Source organism: Coregonus lavaretus (genome assembly GCF_964263955.1).
Source record: "Coregonus lavaretus genome assembly, chromosome: 27".
Taxonomy (NCBI): Eukaryota; Metazoa; Chordata; class Actinopteri; order Salmoniformes; family Salmonidae; genus Coregonus; species Coregonus lavaretus.
Window position 1 is genome coordinate 1,717,038 of NC_140014.1, and position 20,156 is coordinate 1,737,193.

Consider the following 20,156-nt stretch of genomic DNA (forward strand, 5'->3'; position numbering starts at 1 on the left):
TCTGACTTGGTGGTGCACATGTTGCCTATAGCCTGTTTAAGAGAAATGTCATCAACTAATATTGTAAGAGCTTTCATTGTCTGGTTATATGCCCCCTTTATTTATCCTACAGTTCTGACTTGGTGTACAGGGAGAATACTGTAAGAACGGCCCATGTTCTGAATTCTGTCGCTGTACATTTCAAAAGTGCTGAACAAATAGTTATATAGACTACGTCCGTCCTAGCGCGCTCATTAATGTCTTAATCGAAATTACGGATTGCCTCTTATCCACTCGTCATCCCCTTAATCCATAGTTTGTACATCTCAATTGTCAGTAGAAACCACATTTGTTTAAGCAAGTCAGCCATATCAGCTATGTTTTTTTTAAAGGCAGTAATGAGGCTGAATGAACTGTCTCGCTGCCAGACAAGGCTCCGCTGATAGCCATGTGTAGCGGTGGTATTGTGTTGGGCCCTAACAGTTTGTGGGCACCGTTTGTCACCGTTATAGTCTAATGAAAGTATTGTTTAGTGTTGTGTTGTGTAGTGGCTTTGCTGGCATGCATCTAAAAAATAAATAAATAAAAATTGTTTGCCCCACCAAGATTGACATGCTAAAATCACCACTGCACCACAGTAATAAACATTAGTTAATGTAGCCAACTAGCCAACCAGGGTGCCTAATTAGCAAGCCCACCAGGTGATATTTACCTAAATAGCTATATCCCTGCCCTGGTGGGCTAACGTTAGCTAGCATGTCACCACATGAAAAGTATGACTACACAAACCATGAGCTTACATTAACTAGCTGGCTAGCTCATAAAGGACTTAATAATAAAAGGTGACAGTCATTATGCTAGCCTATGCTGGTTTTCTTTTTACTTGTAAGGAAGCTAATGTGCGTTGTACATGTAACTACAGTCGGTGGTTATCTAGCTAACCACAGATTGTTGACCTAATCAAAATAGCTTGTTAGCAGCTAACAAACAGGGTTTACCTTATCACACAGTTCCAGCAACGCCTCTGGCTTACAAAGGCCAGATTTTTATTTAATAGTAATAAAAATATGCGAGGGTAGCTAGCTAGGTAATTTGAAAATTGCTAAACAAGAATACACATGAGAAATACACAATATCAATTATTTACACAAGAAACTAAAAATATCTACTTGCTACGTTAATTGCTACTTGTCGATGAGTTTGCATGGAGAAATGTGCCTTGCTACAGGATGTGTAGTTCTGTGTGATAGCCACATTAGTATATCATGTGATAATTGATAAAAGTTACCTTTTCCGAGAAAGATTTGCGCGGTTATCAAAACATTATGCCAGGGTAAGCCTGAATGAAACACAGACCTTACATGAAGTAGTTCTAAAATCCCAGAAAGAAAAATTAATGGTGAAAAAAAGATTGGAACCATTTCCGGTTTTACCACTAGGTATTATGACTCATACTGTGGTACTCAATTCCAATGCATCGAGTTACAGTGCTTGCGAAAGTATTCACCCCCCTTGGCAATTTTCCTATTTTGTTGCCTTACAACCTGGAATTAAATTGGATTTTTTGGGGGGTTTGTATCTTTGATTTATACAACATACCTATAACTTTGAAGATGTTTTTTTATTGTGAAACAAACAAGAAATAAGACCAAAAAAAAACAGAAAACTTGAGCGTGCATAACTATTCACAAGTTATTTTTTTCATGTCACTTCACCAATTTGGACTATTTTGTGTATGTCCATTACATGAAATCCAAATAAAAATCCATTTAAATTACAGGCTGTAATGCAACAAAATAGGAAGAACGCCAAGGGGGATGAATACTTTTGCAAGGCACTGTATCTCACCAAACCAGTTCATACATAAAACATTCTCCATTCAGGTTGCAAAGGTGTAGATTTCCTCATTAACTCGATTTAATGTCACGTATAGTGTAGAGAATCATTGTAACATCTAAACCGATGTGAAATACATTTTCCATATCCAAAAATATTGCATTTTCAGACCTACTTCATGTAAGGTCTGTGTACAAAACCGAAAATAAAATACGCAAAAACGAAACTTGAGAACGGGAAGCATAAAAATAGTGTACCCAGAACAGATCTACTGCTTCTTAGACTTGCTTTCAATGAAAATGACAAATCTGTAATATACATTTCTATGTGAATTTGGTCGGTGGCCCAAAAAGTTACATATTGCAGCTTTAAATGGTTGAAACCGCAGTGAGAGATATTTGGGTGACAACAAAACCAAAATTCAGACATTGTTTTTCCCTTGGAATTTGGTTGTGCTTTTAGATGGTTGAAAGCATAGCAATAACACACTGGATATTCAACTAACTTTTGGCTGTCTTTTTGTGTGGGTGAATATAAGGTTGTAATCTCATTGATCAACATCTCAACCAAATATTACCCAACTATCCATGTTGAAATGACATAAAAATAAATTATATATATATATATATATATATATATATATATATATATATATATATATATATATCCATCAAGGCACATGCAGTTTGTGGGCACCGTTTGCACTATATATACAAAGTATGTGGAGACCCCCTCAAATTAGTGGATTTGGCTATTTCAGCCACATCCGTTCATGATAGGTGTATAAAATCGAGCACACAGCCATGCAATCTCCATAGACAAACATTGGCAGTAGAATGGCCTTACTGAAACTCAGTGACTTTCAACATGGCACCGTCATAGGATGCCACTTTTCCAATAAGTCAGTACATCAAATTTCTGACGTACTGACAGGGTTTGGCGGATGCCAGGAGATCGCTACATGCCCCAATGCATAGTGCCAACTGTAAAGTTTGGTGGAGGAGGAATAATGGTCTGGGGCTGTTTTTCATGGTTCGGGCTAGGCCCCTTAGTTCCAGTGAAGGGAAATCTTAACGCTACAGCATACAATGACATTCTAGACAATTCTGTGCTTCCAACTTTGTGGCAACAGTTTGGGGAAGGCCCTTTCCTGTTTCAGCATGACAATGCCCCCGTGCACAAAGCGAGGTCCATACAGAAATGGTTTGTCGAGATCAGTATGGAAGAACTTGACTGGCCTGCACAGAGCCCTGACCTCAACCCCATCGAACGCCTTTGGGATGAATTGGAACGCCGTCTGCGAGCCAGGACTAATCGCCCAACATCATAGCCCAACCTCACTAATGCTCTTGTGGCTGAATGGAAGCAAGTCCCCGCAGCAATGTTCCAACATCTAGTGGAAAGCCTTCACAGAAGAGTGGAGGCTGTTATAGCAGCAAAGGAGGGACCAACTCCATATTAATTCCCATGATTTTGGAATGAGATGTTCGACAAGCAGGTGTCCACATACTGGTCATGTAGTGTACATCAAGGCACAGCTCTGAAAACATTTCTGTATTTATTTTTGACAGCTATGAGGTTGCAGTGTTATGTGGGCAGCTTGTCTCTCCCTTTTCTGTTTCCCTTCCTCCTTGTTTTGTCCCCTCTTTGTCCGTTGTATCTGTATGTGTGTTTGTCCCCATTATGTGGGTGTGTCTGGAGTGGATCGGGGGGCGTGCTCAGGATCTGCCTCTCCTGTGCAGCTGCGGGTTGTTTCCAGTGATTCCTGCCTACGCAGCTGCATCCTATTCTCTCATCAACCTGCACTACTAATTCCTGGGCATGGCTCTCCACCGGCGCCAGATCGTTGTTCTTACTAGAGCGGTAACTTGGCTCACCAGTAAAGTTAAATTGCCTTTGTCTTTAGCCTGGCTTTTTACTCTCCTTAACCTGTTGTTTGTTTTGTCTTCAGTTCAGACATACCTCCCAACCTGCCTGCCTGCCTTCCTGCCTGCCTGCCAGCCTGCCTGCTTGCCTCAGCCTCTCCTTCCTCCGGAGCCGACTAGCCCACTCTGTTCCTTTTCTTCAGTTGTTTTTGGACTAAGACAAATTGAACTTTTATTAAAATAATTTTTGTTTCTTCCACTCCCTTAGTCGTGTTTTGTTTCTCTGAGTGCTGGGTTTAACCATAGCGTAACATGCAGTTGCATAAGTCCATGCCTTGCACATATGGTTCCACATGTACAGTTATTATATCTGAATATAAAGCTGGAATTCTGACCATGGGTAATTATGACTAAGAGTATCATTTAACATCGGTTATAGAGTGTACTAAAGACGAGGAAAGAGGACCCTAAATTAATAATATTATTCTGCCCATGATGACATTCCTTCACTATATGTATTCTGTGTTTACGCAGCAAGCCATCACACTGATTCTCTCAGGATTCAATCGTGGAAAACATAGTTTGTAAAGCAAATGGCTGTTGCTGTAAAGAGAAGACAATGAAAAGACTCTAATCTGTCTTTTAGTTATACAAATTCTCAACTTAATTGAGAGAACAACAGTAGGCCTATAGCCTACAGTATCTTATTGACACCAGTGGAGAGCATCGCCCATATCCCCGGTGATTGAGCACTGCACATATTCACTCTTTATCATTGTTGGGTCAGTGCCACTTAAAAGTTTGTTTTTGGACAATCATTTCCAGTTTAGCTGGACGTCATATTCTATTTGTGTCTCCCCTTCTCATAGGCCTATAATATGGACAACGTCATTTTTGTTAATATGTTTGTCAGTGTCAGCAGAGTAGGCTACCCTGTCATTTGTCGTATTAAAAAAGATTCTGCTAATGTCTCCAGTCATGTAAAGTGTAGTAGAATTGCATGAAATGTGTCTGATATAGCTTATAGCCCTGGCTTCTACGCCATATGCACTCAGCCATGCATTGAAAGGTCTTTTTTGCAAACAGTGATTGAGTTATAATATTAGCCAAAATTATGACTTTCCAATCTACTCATCACATTATGAATGTAAGCTATTTTACATACAGTAAGTCTGCAAATGCGATGATGCATGGAATGCTTTATTATAAAGGTGCATTTTTATGGTGAAAATCTGCTTCCCCAAACGTGAAACTCACGCGCTGCCTATGTATAGGCTAGTGATTTTGCTGTTCGTTACTGGTCTTGTTGGCTGAGATAAAGTACATCTGGACAGTTGTAGTGCATTCGGAAAGTATTCAGACTCCTTGACCTTTTCCACATTTTGTTACGTTACAGCCTTATTCTAAAGTTGATTAAATAGTTTTTGCAAAAACAGGTTTTTAGAAAAAAATAAGGAAATATAATACATTTACATAAGTATTCAGACCCTTTACTCAGTACTTTTTTGAAGAACCTTTGGCAGCGATTACAGCCTTGAGTCTTCATGGGTATGACGCTACAAGCTTGGCACACCTGTATTTGGGGAGTTTCTCCCATTCTTCTCTGCAGATCCTCTCAAGCTCTGTCAGGTTGGATGGGGAGTGTTGCTGCACAGCTATTTTCATGTCTCTCCAGAGATGTTTGATTGGGTTCAAGTCCGGGCTCTGGCTGGGCCACTCAAAGACATTCAGAGACTTGTCCCGAAGCCACTCCTGCTTTGTCTTGGCTGTGTGCTTAGGGTCATTGTACTGTTGGAAGGTGAACCTTCGCCCCAGTCTGAGGTCCTGAGTGTTCTGGAGCAGGTTTTCATTAAGGATCTCTCTGTACTTTGCTCCGTTCACCTTTGCCTCGATCCTGACTGGTCTCCCAGTCCCTGCCGCTGAATAACATCCCCACAGCATGATGCTGCCACCACCATGCTTCTCCATAGGGATAGTGCCAGGTTTCCTCCAGATGTGACGCTTGGCATTCAGGCCAAAGAGTTCAATCTTGGTTTCATCAGACCAGAGAATCTTGTTTCTCATGGTCTGAGAGTCTTTAGGTGCCTTTTGGCAAACTCCAAGCAGGCTGTCATGTGCCTTTTACTGAGGAGTGGCTTCCGTCTGGCCACTCTACAATAAAGGCCTGATTGGTGGAGTGCTGCAGAGATGGTTGTCCTTCTGGAAGGTTTTCCCATCTCCACAGAGGAACTCTGGAGTTCTGTCAGAGTGACCATCGGGTTCTTGGTCACCTCCCTGACCAAGGCCCTTCTACCCCGATTGCTCAGTTTGGCCGGGCGGCCAGCTCTAGGACGAGTCTTGGTTGTTCCAAACTTCTTCCATTTAAGAATGATGGAGGCCACTGTGTTCTTGGGGACCTTCAATGCTGCAGAAATGTTTTGGTACCCTTCCCCAGATCTGTGCCTCGACACAATCCTGTCTCGGAGCTCTACAGACAATTCCTTCAACCTCATGTCTTGGTTTTTACTCTGACATGCGCTGTCAACTGTGGGACCTTATATAGACAGGTGTGTGCCTTTCCAAATCATGTCCAATCAATTGAATTTACCACAGGTGGACTTCAATCAAGTTGTAGAAACATCTCAAGGATGATCAATGGAAACAGGATGCACCTGAGCTCAATTTCGAGTCTCATAGCAAAGGGTCTGAATACTTATGTAAATAAGGTATTTCTAAAAATCTGTTTTCGCTTTGTCATTATGGGGTATTGTGTGAGATTTAAAAAAATATTTAATCCTTTTTAGAATAAGGCTGTAACGTAACAAAATGTGGAAAAGGTAAAGTGGTCTGAATACTTTCCGAAGGCACTAACATCTTCAAAGTGCGCGGTAAGGACACGTCATTGCATCCTCGATTTGCATGTTCTGTTAAGATTAATTACCACAATCTAAATGTGATTTCTGTCATTCTGAGTAGGGGTGTGCCTAGTAGTCGGACAAAACGAGTCTCGTAACAGATATGGGCAATTTTCTAAGTACCATTATGATCCAAGTATTTTTTTATTATTATCCGGGATTAGAAAAAAATTAATTTTTGGGTGCCAGCATGCATCTTTCTCATGTCAGTCAGTCATGTGAAAGGTTCTTCGTGGTTTAAATAACTCTACTGGTTGTCTGTAAATAGAAGGGCGGCTGTACGTTGATCCTGCTGCTATAATTGGATAGATTAAGCTGTATTTCTCATCCACTTGCTCATCCACATTCCACCCGATCAGTTTTCCTTGTACGTTTTTGGTCTGATCCTTTAGATTTGCTGCTGCCTGCTACTATGATAAATCACATGACGAGGACTTTTGCTATCAAGCTATCAATGTGCATAATATCTAACAAGCGGGCAAGGGTAGGGGAAAAAGATGAAATGCTGATGCTCATTCTGACTGAGTGACAGCAAACTTTGCTGACCCCTGCAAATTGAGGACACGCACACACCTCTCCGCACGCTGCTTCTAATTTGCATTTATTTTGCAGTGAGAATGTGCAGGGAGGTATTTTGCCAAGATCTACTTAGGCATATTAAAACACGTCCGTGGATGAAAGGGTTGAATAACATGTGTGTGTAAATATATTTTGCAATGCTTGTGCACGCAACGCGGTCACTCTCGTCAGCATGTTAGATTGATGACAACATGTAAACCAGGGCTACCAACTTTTGAAGATAGCTTGGAGTGAGATTTCCTAATGTCATTGGCTCCACCCCTCATAGGCTATGCTTCTGTTGATTGCGAAGATAGTTGCCTTTTTCAAGTAAAACGTAAGTTAGAGACCATGGTTATAGTGAAAAGCCTACAAGGCAGGGCTCCAGACTGCGTCCATTTAGTCACATTTTGCGACCCATTGACTTGGCTGTGTGAGAAATTTTTTGGGGCCTTATTGGTCGCATCGGTGCAGGCTGCACATTCACTCAAAACGTCCTGTTTTTTAAGAGGCTAAAACCATAAATTAGGCTCCATTATCCTCATGATTCCTGTAATGAAAGCATCTGCCTGCTTGCCCTTGTACCTGTTTCGCTGGGCCCTGCTGCTGTGTCAAGCGAGCCACTCTCTCTCTCCTTTCCTGGGGGAAAAAATGCTCTGGGAGAAAGAAAAGTGTTCTGATTGTATAACATTTTAAAATCAAATTGCTGGGATAGCACAGCTATCCTGTTGTCACAGATGAGGATGTCCTCAGATTTCTGTAGGTATACTTGTTATTGTTCAATCCCCATTTTGAGCTCAATAGCAACTATTTTACAAACAAGATATTTGATATGGCTTTGAGATACGGAGCACGTCAAATGCGCATTGGCCATTAAGAGTGCATAGGCCTCATTGGGCGGTAGGCTACAACTGCTACGTTTTTTTGGGACATAAATGTAATGTTAGGTTAATACATGGCTACTATGAGTGGGTACTATCTTTTGAGTTAGTGATGTTTTGAGTTTCCACTTACTCAGGTGGTGAATTAGCCCCAAATAAATTAGCAGAGCACATAAAGATGCAGGCAAATTCATCTCTATTGAATCAATCAATCAATCAAATGTATTTATAAAGCCCTTTTTTACGTCAGCAGATGTCACAAAGTGCTTATACAGAAACCCAGCCTGAAACCCCAAACAGCAAGCAATGCAGATGTAGAAGCACAGTGGCTAGAAAAAACTCCCTAGAAAGGCAGGAACCTAGGAAGACACCTAGAAAGGAACAATGCTCTGAGGGGTGGCCAGTCCTCTTCTGGCTGTGTCGGGTGGAGATTATAAGAGTACATGGCCATTAAGGCCAGATTGTTCATCAAGATGTTCAAACAATCATAGATGACCAGCAGGGTCAAATAATGATCACATTGGTTGTAGAGAGTGCAACATGTCAGTACCTCAGGAGTAAATGTCAGTTGGCTTTTCATAGCCAAGCATTCAGAAGTCGAGACAGCAGGTGTGGTAGAGAGAGAGAGTTGAAAACAGCAGGTCCGGAACAAGGTAGCATGTCTGGTGAACAAGTTAGGGTTCCATAGCCGCAGGCAGAACAGTTGAAACTGGAGCAGCAGCACGACCAGGTGGAATGGGGACAGCCAGGAGTCATCAGGCCAGGTAGTCCTGAGGGATGGTCCTAGGGCTCAGGTCCTCTGGGAGGGGAGGGAGAGAGAATTAGAGGGAGCATACTTAAATTCACACAGGACACCAGATAACAAAAAAATAAAAATAAAAATTTGGAGCCCTAGTTTAACAGTAAAATGTAACAACACTAGCATAATTGTCTACCCAAAATGCATGACAATCACTGGATTAGGTTGCACATTTTGCACATAAAAATATTTTGAATCACAACATGAAAAGATGATGAAACAACTTATATCTTCAATACCATCTCAGTAGTCTATTACACTTTTTGATAAAGCACTGTGAATTAGGCCTACACATTTTGTATTGCGTGATGCTGTCACGCCCTGGCTCTGGGGACTCTTAAATGTTGAGCCAGGGTGTGGACTTGTTATGTTTAGTTTTCTATGGGTTTTGTTCTAGATCGTTTATTTCTATGTTGGCCAGGGTGGTTCCCAATCAGAGACAGCTGTAGTTCGTTGTCTCTGATTGGGGACCATAATTAGGCAGCCTGTTTTCAGTAGTTGATTGTGGGATCTTGTTCCGTGTGGTTTGTGTTATGACCTAGGACTTCACGTATCGTTTTGTTGTTTTGGTTCGTGTGTACACTTCAATAAAGTATGTACGCCTATCACGCTGCGCCTTGGTCCGCTTCAGTCGACGATCGTGACAGATGCCACAAAAGAAAAAACAATTGTGCGACCAAATCATGGGCTGGTGCCACCAACTAAAAAACTTAGTGGCTCAGCGGAAAATGTTAGTCTGGAGCCCTGCTACAAGGGGAATGTCCTCCATATGGACAAGTTTTAATATTGTAGTGAACAAAGATGAGAAGAATGTTGGTGTGACCAAATGCAGGCTAATGTGCAACTCACTATTCAGGTAGGATGGAATTTGGGAAGTTTAGGTCAACAAATGTGTATTTCGTATTTATAATAATTTGTTTTATAATTATTATTGTATATAAATGTTATTATTAAAGGCCAATTTGTTAATCTTAACCAGTTCTTTAAATATGCAAAATGTGTTTTGTTTAATTCTGTTGAGACATTTGTTGCCAAAATTAAGTTAGAATTATCTTTTTAATTGTGTGCGCCAAATTTAGTTTAAGAAAGGTTATAAGTAGGCCTGTTGTCAAATAAATATAATCAACCTATTGCTGTCATTTCTTGGGTAAGGTAGGCACTAGCCTTTCTTGATAATTGCAGCAATATAGCCTGTTCAAAACGTTTGTGAAGGTTTAAACCAGTTTGCATGTGTTTTGTTTCATTCTGTTGAGCCATTTTCTTTGGCCAAATTAAGTTCCAACTGTAATGTGTTTGCCGCAAAATAATATCTTGTTCGTATTTTCCCTATAAACAATGGCTTGACTTACTTTTGATATTACCCTAATTAAGTTGAAAACCTTTGTGAAGGTTTGGTGTGGTGTGGCTATTAGCCTATTATACTGCAGGCCTATGATATGAAGGCAGTGCCAACCAGCGCTCCAACTGACTCCGACAGTTGAACTTGAGGTGAGGAAAAATGTTTTAGGCCTCCCAGTGTTACTCCTATAATCTAACAATATAATGCTTATCTTTATAAAAATATTTGAATAGAACATTTACGAATTAGCCTCCTTCTGTACGCCTATAGCCTATCTGTAGCCTATAACAGACGCAGCCTATCTGACAAGTATAAAGAAATTAATATCGGTGTCGCATGCCGCCAGCATATCGCTATCTCTCTCTCTCTGGGGCTAGGCCTAAGCTTGTCTTCCTTTATATATTTTTTCCTATTAATATAATACAGTGAACGCCTAAGCCTATAGGCAAATGCATGCAAATGCCCTGATATTAAAATCTGTGACAGCTGAACCTTGAGGTGGACAATTATTGTTTTAGGAAAGTAAAAACTTTTTTTTTTTACTAAGTCGTTTAAACGAGATACTAAGTCGTTTCAACAAGATAATTGTTATTTTGTCTAATTAGGCCTGATTTGTTATGCAGCTTGTCAGACCATGTAATGGTTGCTGATATCATCCATTAATATGATTCCGTTCTTTCATAGCCTAAAGCATGGCTGCTTTTGAATGCCAGAGCATGTAAGTGGGCAAGTGTGGAGCGAGTAGCAAAGCTTAATTGAGTAGATTTTTTAAATATTTTCGGCCTTCTCTCTATTTCATTTCCCTTATCACTATTATTTTAATAGGCCTATTCAGTTGTAATTATTTAGCCTACCCCACCCACAGTAGCCTATATCTAGTTTATATTCTACTTTCTAACATTAGGATATGTAGTTTCTAAGACTTCAAATGTATTAAAGGATGTTTTAGGCTACTGTGAAAAGTATTTTTCGTTTTTCTAGGATTAGAAACACTGTAATATAAATCAATTTAATTAAGCTACAATATAAATAATGAAGGCCAGTATCAGCTTCCTTTCATCAATAAAAGGGAATAAATAACCTCAAACTGCAGCCGTGAATTGATCTGCGCACAGGAGTAAGCCCCAACAAGCTTCACATGTGCATTGAATGTAGGAAATGCGCTCTACAAATAAAATATTATTATTATTATAATAAAGACAGAAAAATACACACGTAAAATATTAATTATAGAATTAATAAGAATATTAGTGGGAATATACAGCCATAATATAAACAAGAGAAAGGAGAATGGAACATACAGTGCCTTCGGAAAGTATTCATACCCCTTTACTTATTGCACATTTTCTGTGTTACAGCCTGAATTCAAAATGGATTAAATATTTTTTTTTCTCATCCATCTACACACACAATACCTCATGATGACAAAGTGAAAAAATGTTTTTAGAAATGTTAGCACATTTTGTGCCCCAAGGCCTGGAGGGAATCAAAAGTCATTACGTTACCTAAGAACAGTAAAGCCCCCTTTACTGGCTCAAATAGCGACCAATCAGCCTGTTACAAACCCTTAGTAAACTTTAGTAGAAAATTGTGTTTGACCAGATACAATGCTATTTTACAGAAAACTAATTTACAACAGACTTTCAGCATTCTGTATGCTATGTTTCAAATTACAATTCATATCATATGTTACGAATTTGCAAAACGTACAATATGTTACGAATTTGCTAATTAGCTAGCTGGCTAACGTTAGCTAGGCTATGGGTAGGGTTAAGGGTTAAGTTTAGGAGTTAGGTTAAAGGGTTAGGGTTAGCTAAAATGGTTAAGGTTAGGGGAAGGGTTAGCTAAAAGGGTTAAGGTTAGGGTTAGGGCAAGGGTTAGCTAACATGCTAAGTAGTTGCAAAGTAGCTAAAAAGTAGAAAGTAGTTGAAAAGTTGCTAATTAGCTAAAAAGTTGTCCGTGATGACATTCGAATTCGCAATCTTTGGGTTGCTAGACGTTCGCGTTATACGCCAACCCATCCACTCCGACCAACCACCCTTTTTTCATTTTTGCCTTAACAAGTAACCATCGGTCTTATGTAACCATACCAAACGTAACATATCATACTAATTTGAGTGTCCCGGATTTACATTTACTATGTTACATCTAGTCTATGAGACCAGGCTGGGTCAGCTGGATAGTTACAGCATTTTATCCATGAATGAATGGTTTATTGGCCAATGGGGTTACAGTGGGTGTGTGCTGTGATACTGATGTGCCGGAGGAGGAGTTTTAATAAAGGATTCATATTATGTCCCCATTTGTGTGTTGTCAAGCAGTATGAATTTATATTATATATTATGATGATTTATGGACTGTCTGAGTTTAGGACAAAACTAAACCAGTGCATTTTCCTCTGCAGTACTAAAACAAATCACCCAAAATGTTCTCAGACAAGGCAACTCACATATTTATTGAAAAATATTCAAAACATCCAATCTCTCAGTAGCTCTTTTCATGATGAGCCTTCACTTGTGAGGAAAGGCTACCTCTGACTCTCTCATTTTCACCAGGAAAGCTGAAAGGATTAAATGTCACTGTGAACAAGACGATACCGTGGATGTATTCAGAGATATGAATAATTCTGAATGTTGCAGATGAAACATTTATGAATACAGTTGACATGCCCAATTCTGCATGACAGAAAATCATATCTGTTCTACAAAATGCATTTCTATGTCAACGATTTGTAACGTTGAACCCTTCTGAACAGACCCCACATCAAAAAAGGCAACGTTGCACTTTGAGTGGTGTCACTGACACTGACCTGTGTGGCTAGCTTTCTCCGGGTGAGGTTGAGCAATGTAAGGGACACTCCCAAACGGTGCGGGTTCCGGACTGCTCATGTATTCTGGAAAAATTATAAAAAGTGTGTCAACATACAATATTACAGTGTGTTCTTGACCAAGCACATTACTTTTCTTTAGAAAATGGCAGTTTGATCTCATGCCATGGGACGTTCTCAATTGCATACTCCTCACGTCCTCACGTCCTCTCTCCTCGTGTCCTTCTCAAAACCCATTGGATGAAAAGGTCAAAGGGGCGGGACCTCTGGCTTTCTCATCCTATGGGTTTTGAGAAGGAGACAAGGAGAGGGGATGGGAGGAGTATGCAATTAAGATCTTCTCCATGTCAAAAGATTACGTGACAGACAGTCAAAATTATGTATAGTGTCACGTCACCTCAAGTTGCTCCCCTCCGGCGCTCTGATTCGCCGGTCTACTGAGCTACCGGTCTGAGCGCACCACCTCGGTAACACAGGAATGGAAACCCAACGCACCCTAATCACCTCCAGCGCACCTGCACCTCATCATCTCATCATCTCATCACCACCACTATATAACCCTGGACTGTTCCGTCATTGTTGTGTGTAATTGTTAGCGTTGTGTCGTTTACTTGTGCGTTGTTATTCTCTTTCTCATTGTTAAGTAAACCTTTACCTTGTTGATTCCTCCGTCTGTGTCCTGCCTCTTCGTATCCTCAGTACTCGTCACATATAGGTCCATATAATGCATTTATGTATAGGGGGAGCCATTTAATGCAACGGCAGCAGGATAATATAATTGCCTTTAGTTTAGATAGACATTATGACACCCAAGGTAACCCAAGCATCCCCATGAGACCAGCTGTTTTGAGTAAGAAATCACCTTTTTCTTCATCATCTGATTTGTCATTCTCCCCTTTCTCCTGGGTTCTCGCTGCGATAGGAGCTTTCCTGCGGCAGAACCGCCCATCTTTCTGGACTTACGGGGCCAATAGACAATCCCTGAGCTACACCTTGATGAAGCGTTCACACAGCAGGGGGAGGACAGCGCATCTAAGGCCCTCTACTAGATCGATGACCTGCGTTATACTGAATCACACAGTAGAGAGAGTGAAGGAGATATGTAAAGTACCTCAAAAAAGGGAAAACACACTTGAATGCAAAGTAATGAGGAAATGAGGGCCCTGTTCAGAAGAAAAAAAAACTCTAACCGCTTAGACACCTGTGGAGATCTGACTGGATTGGACAGGTGTAAGCAATATGGCAAAAAAGACCACCTAGCCTATCAGAGGGCAAGGTGAAGCTTTTACCATATCACCTACTATCAAATTCTCTCAGATCTCCACAAGTGTTTATTTGGGTAGGGGCTAGGGGTTGTTTTTGGATGGGTTGAGGTTACTCACTTGGCTAGGTAGACAGCACACACTGCTCCGGGATGGATATGTGGTGTCACAGTGGGCAAAACCAAATGGGGGCAGTCTGAAACACACAAACACACAGTTAAAGGTTCTGAAAGCTGGTCTTTCAAGTGACTCTGTGGTCACTAAAGGATGGTTTCCCAGACCCAGATTATAGTACTGAACTAAAAAGCTTTTTTTTTTACTAAATAGAGAATTTGCATGAAACTGACCCTGGTGATTTGCCTTGTACTGCACAATAAAAACCAGCTTGGTAATTCTATAAAAACAAACAAAGTCACCAGAATTGCACAATAAACACTACAAGTGAAGAGCGAGAATGCCTCCTACAGGTCGGCGGTGTGAAACGGGACGTTGTCGGGCCACTCCTCTCCTCGCTGTAGGCTCCAGGAGGAATACCAGCAGTTCACCGCTCTCCTGTGGTGATCTTCTCTGATCTCCACACTCACAACGCTGCCCTTGGAGCCTACTGGGGAGAGCATTTAGAGCATAAAGATGACACAACATCACATCAACATTACATTTAAAAGGGATAGTTTAACACAAATTGCCAATCTTTCCAATTCAGATTTCCTGCAGGTCTTTTCTACATGTAGCGAAATGGCATATGGATTTGACCAATTTTGATTTGGGGTGTGCTAGGCTATCAAACACTGAGTGTACAAAACATTAGGAATGCCTGCTCCTTCCATGACATAGACTGACCAGGTGAATCCAGGTGAAAGCTATGATCCCTTATTGATGTCACTTGTTAAATCCATTTCAATCAGTGTAGATGAAGGGGAGGAGACAGGTTAAAGAAGGATTTTTAAGCCTTGAGACAATTGAGACATGGATTGTGTATGTGTGCCATTCAGAGGGTGAATGGGCAAGACAAAATATTTAAGTTCCTTTAAACGGGGTATGGTAGTAGGTGCCAGGCGCACCGGTTTGAGTGTATCAAGAACTGCAACACTGCTGGGATTTTTCACGCTCAACAGTTTCCCGTGTGTATCAAGAATGGTCCACCACCCAAAGGACATCCAGCCAACTTGACACAAATGTGAGAAGCATTTATGTCAACATGGGCCAGCATCCCTGTGGAACGCTTTCGACACCTTATTGAGTACATGCCCCAACGAATTGCGGCTGTTCTGAGGGTAAAAGGGGGTGCAAATCAATATTAGGAAGGTGTTCCTAATAATGTGTACACTCAGTGTATAACTACATAAATACAAACCAGCTCGGGACAGAAACAGTGACATGGCCGCCAATCTGGAGGCTGATTCCAACACATAGTCTTAGTTTGTGACGTCCATCATCATCAGCATAGTACTGGCATCCTGGAAAGACAGAGAGAGGACAAGAGAGAAATCAGATCACCATATAATCTCAAGTATGTGAAGTGTGAGTGTTTCCTGCTATTGTATGAGCTGTTGTAGCATACTATTGTCACTGAACATGTGTGCAATTATGCGATTCCCAAAATCAAAGCTCTGATATCAAATCATCTAATTCCACAAGCTATACAGTCAAGACTATACCATTGGGCTGGTAATAGCACTGCAGGCCCCCTCCATTAGCAACAATACTACTGCTCCGTAGCATGATGCACTCATGGAAAACAAAGTTCTGTCTCTTCCAGTGCCAGAGAGTAGCATAAGCTACATACAGTACCATTGGATAGGTGATGGCCAGCCCCCTCTTCATATACAGCAGGTATTCCTCCAGGTTGGGCCGGTGTATGAGGATGAGAGTGCCGTGGATGGTCCGGATGAAGTCTCCCGCAGGGAGCCCGGCGATATCACTGTGCCCGATGGTGCCCCAGCTGCTCTGGAGACGATGCCCATCCTGAAGCTGAAACATCTTCCTAAACTCCACTCGGCCCTTCTTCCGGTACTCCGCCAAGAGCAGTTTCCCGAAAGTGAGTAAATGCTCCCCAGGAAGAAGGGTGGGCATTCAAAGGAGTCACGTATCCCTCCTTGAGTGATGAAATAGTCCCCTCTTCGAGAATGGCTCCACCATTTGACTCTAGTACTGTGTTACCCTCCTCTTTTTCCTTCTCTCGCTCTGACCGTGTCATGTCCTATTTGTGCCTCTGGCTCTGTACTTTCTCCTTCTTCTGGTGAACTGTGGGTCTCAGTCTCAGCAATTGAGACTGCTGAGGTGTCGTGGTCTTTTTGGACCCCTGTCCCGTCGTGTTCCCCTCGTTCCTCTTCCTGTTTCTCCTCCTCTCTCAGCAGCAACACCTCTGGGGCGAGGGAGTCCTGGGGCAACAGGCGACTAATCCTCTCCAGGGACCAGAGCGGTCACCTTTTACCAAACAAGGATCCTTCACTTCCCAGGGTGTGCATGGGGGTCAGAGTCTGGGGAGAGGGTTTAAGGTTGTCAGAGTCTGGGGTGAGGGGTCAAGGTCCTCCTTAGGACCAGTCCCGAAGCTCCTTGTGTACAGTGTACTCTCATGGAGTTGACTTGTGGGATGGAGTTGTCTGTATCCCTGCTGGCCAATGCAGTTGACACACATCCACAGCAGTCTTTGTGTGAGGAAAAACCCACCTAACTGTAACCCAAGAGACATCAGTACGAAGTACGAAGTAGAGTAGAACTGCATGTGGTGAATTGGTACCATGTAGATAGTGTTTTCATGGCACATTAAGTTTTCAATGCTTTTTCAAATTACTATGTAAGTGACACACACTTGACAAGACATATGATGCTGGCAGTGACTAGGAATTCATAATTACCTTTGGCAGTAGCGGTGCGTGGGTAAAATCACTGGGGAAGCCAAGTCAGAAAAAAAAGCCATATTACAACCTATGTGTTGTGATAATTGGGTTGTTTGCTCAATAACCTGTTTGTTCATATGCCTTGCAACCGTGATATATAGGCCTAAGGCCAAGAAATAAGAAGACACAGTAGCAGAATAAATTCAACCACACCTTTGTTTAATCACAAAGCCAGATAGCAACCTCTGTCCGGTGAAGTCCACAAAGCATATTGCATGTAACAAACAATTACATGACTTACAGCACGGTCAAGCATGTTAATATTTCCAACATTTTGGGACTACTAAACAACATTTGATTTAGAACCATGGAGAGTTAACACAATTCGCAAAGAAAACAGGAGCTGCCTCAACTATTCCAGCACCATTTCAACTTCAACATTTTAACATAATCAGATTCTAAAAACTATTTAGTCCAATCAACATAAGCTAAATATGATGTGGCTGTCCATGGTTCTAATTTCTCTCTCTCTCTCTCTCTCTCTCTCTCTCTCTCTCTGTGTGTGTGTGTGTGTGTGTGTGTGTGTGTGTGTGTGTGTGTGTGTGTGTGTGTGTGTGTGTGTGTGTGTGTGTGTGTGTGTGTGTGTGTGTGTGTGTGTGTGTGTGTGTGTGTGTGTGTGTGTGTGTGTGTGTGTGTGTGTGTGTGTGTGTGTGTGTGTGTGTGTGTGTGTGTGTGTGTGTGTGTGTGTGTGTGTGTGTGTGTGTGTGTGTGTGTGTAGAAAAAACATGTTGACTCACCCTACATCTAGAGAAACGCAATTGCCATCCTCCGCTCTTACATGTTGATGAAACGGTCTATGACTCTATCAGACAGTATATGCTTTTAGTTTTGGTTTTCCGAGGCTTCCTGGCTAAAATGCTTGCTCGCTAGTCTAACTTCCTTTCATGGGCAATGATGAGCCAGCTAGTTAACATTAGCCTACTACATCTAGCTACATATTGAACATCCATCCTCTCAGGCCAAGCGCACAATGTAAGAATTTATGGTTGGATCAGAATCGCCATTATAATCATTGGCCAGTACAGAAATGAAGTAAAACCACAAGTCCAAATCCCTATCTCCATCCATGGCTAATGTAGGAAAGGGCACATTTTAGCTAGCTAGCTAGCCACCGGAGGACAACGATACAACGAGATGCAACAATTCAAGTTGTTTCTGTCAATGTTTTTTTGCTTTGATGTGATTGGTGTGAAACCAAATCCAAACTGGCTTCCGTTGACAAAACAAAAATGTGCACCAGGACCATTCATAGATCTGAACGCTGATGGGCTATTATTTTATACCTTTTTTCAATCAAGGGAGGCCAAATGCTCGCTGGCTTCCCTTGCATTCAATGCTACGGGTGGCAACAATGTCATACTCTTTTTGACCAGACAGCATCAGATAGATGAGCTACACATACAGAGAAAGAGGGGCGCTGTTTTGCTCGCTTGGATGCTTTCTCTGGTGAGAGACATTCAACCTCTTGCAAATTGAAGGAAAATTGTGAAACACAGAAATTATTTTATGTTTTTCTACATTTTTTGGGGAAGCCTTACTTGCCTTGGCATCCATAAATACATGCCACTGTTTGTTGGAGTATAACAATCCACATTTAAAAAGATCGGTCTGTCACAAATTAGAGAAAGGAGAGAAGAGAGAAGTTATAATGTTTACAAAAAATATACTTCAAAAATCCTGAAACGAAATTGACAGCGTGTGAAATTATCGCAATGTGATTAATTTACCGTTTAGATAAGGTGTTTGCATTGAGGTATGTTGGGTGTTGGGGTAGGCACCACTGAGGTATAATAGTAGGAACCTGTAGGGACGTCCCAAAGATTCCGGATAGCAAGGAACGTTTAGTACTATCAATAGACAGGCGATATCCCAAATCACAGAAAATCTGTCTGTGGAGGTGGGAAAGTGGAGAGAATGGGAAAAATCGTTTTGAGTTCCCAGTTGTTTTGAAAGCACCAACTCTCTGGAAGTCAACCTCTGAGTTTAGTCAGCAACACGTGACAAAGGAGGGCCCTCTGAGCGTGTCGTCACTAATTAACACAGCCACAACGTTATAAACCCTGCTTATTTCTACAATTTATCTTCTTAAAATCTAACCTTAACCTTAACTAAACTGCTAACCTTATGCCTATCACTTACCTTAAATTAAGACCAAAACACACATTTTTGTTTTCACACATTTTTACAATATAGCCAATTCTGACTTTGTGGCTGTGCTATCTAGTGGGAACGCTCCAAGCGAGTTGGTATGGGCGTGGGGGTGGTTTGGTGTTCACGGACCATCTTTGGCACTATGGAGGCAGAGAGGAAGAGGCAAAGCGAGAGGGATAAATCGGCCCAAAATCTGTCTTCTTGATTGAGCTGTGTTTTGTCTGTTTACCACAATGCAACAACTACAGTTGAAGTTGGAAGTTTACATACACTTAGGTTGGAGTCATTAAAACTCATTTTTCAACCACTCCACAAATGTATTTCTAACAAACTATAGTTTTGGCAAGTCGGTTAGGATATCTACTTCGTGCATGACACAAGTAATTTTTCCAACAATTATTTACAGACAGATTATTTCACTTATAATTCACTGTATCATAATTCCAGTGGGTCAGAAATTTACATACACTAAGTTGACTGTGCCTTTAAACAGCTTGGAAAATTCCAGAAAATGATGTCATGGCTTTAGAAGCTTCTGATAGGCTAATTGACATCATTTGAGTCAATTGGAGGTGTGCCTGTGGATGTATTTCAAGGCCTAACTTCAAACTCAGTGCCTCTTTGCTTGACATCATGTGAAAATCTAAAGAAATCAGCCAAGACTTCAGAAAAACAACTGTAGACGTCCACAAGTCAGGTTCATCCTTGGGAGCAATTTCCAAATGCCTGAAGGTACCACGTTCATCTGTACAAACAATAGTACGCAAGTATAAATGGAACCACGCAGCCATCATACCCCTCAGGAAGAAGACGCGTTCTGTCTTCTAGAGATGAACATACTTTGGTGTGAAAAGTGCAAATTAAT

At 41.3% G+C, this 20,156-nt stretch overlaps 1 pseudogene across 1 annotated transcript in view; it reads right to left on the reverse strand.

Moving 5' to 3' along the window:
* LOC311102583 (tRNA (adenine(58)-N(1))-methyltransferase, mitochondrial-like) overlaps positions 1–16,932 on the reverse strand; it is a 30,419-nt pseudogene extending 13,487 nt beyond the window's left edge. Inside the window, exons 1-7 of the transcript in view lie at positions 16,032–16,932; positions 15,595–15,697; positions 14,706–14,844; positions 14,588–14,634; positions 14,361–14,436; positions 13,841–14,046; positions 12,961–13,044 (exon numbers count right to left, since the gene is read on the reverse strand). The product of the transcript in view is annotated as a tRNA (adenine(58)-N(1))-methyltransferase, mitochondrial-like (transcript). The remainder of the gene's footprint in view (positions 1–12,960; positions 13,045–13,840; positions 14,047–14,360; positions 14,437–14,587; positions 14,635–14,705; positions 14,845–15,594; positions 15,698–16,031) is intronic.
* Between the last annotated feature and the right edge of the window lie 3,224 nt (positions 16,933–20,156).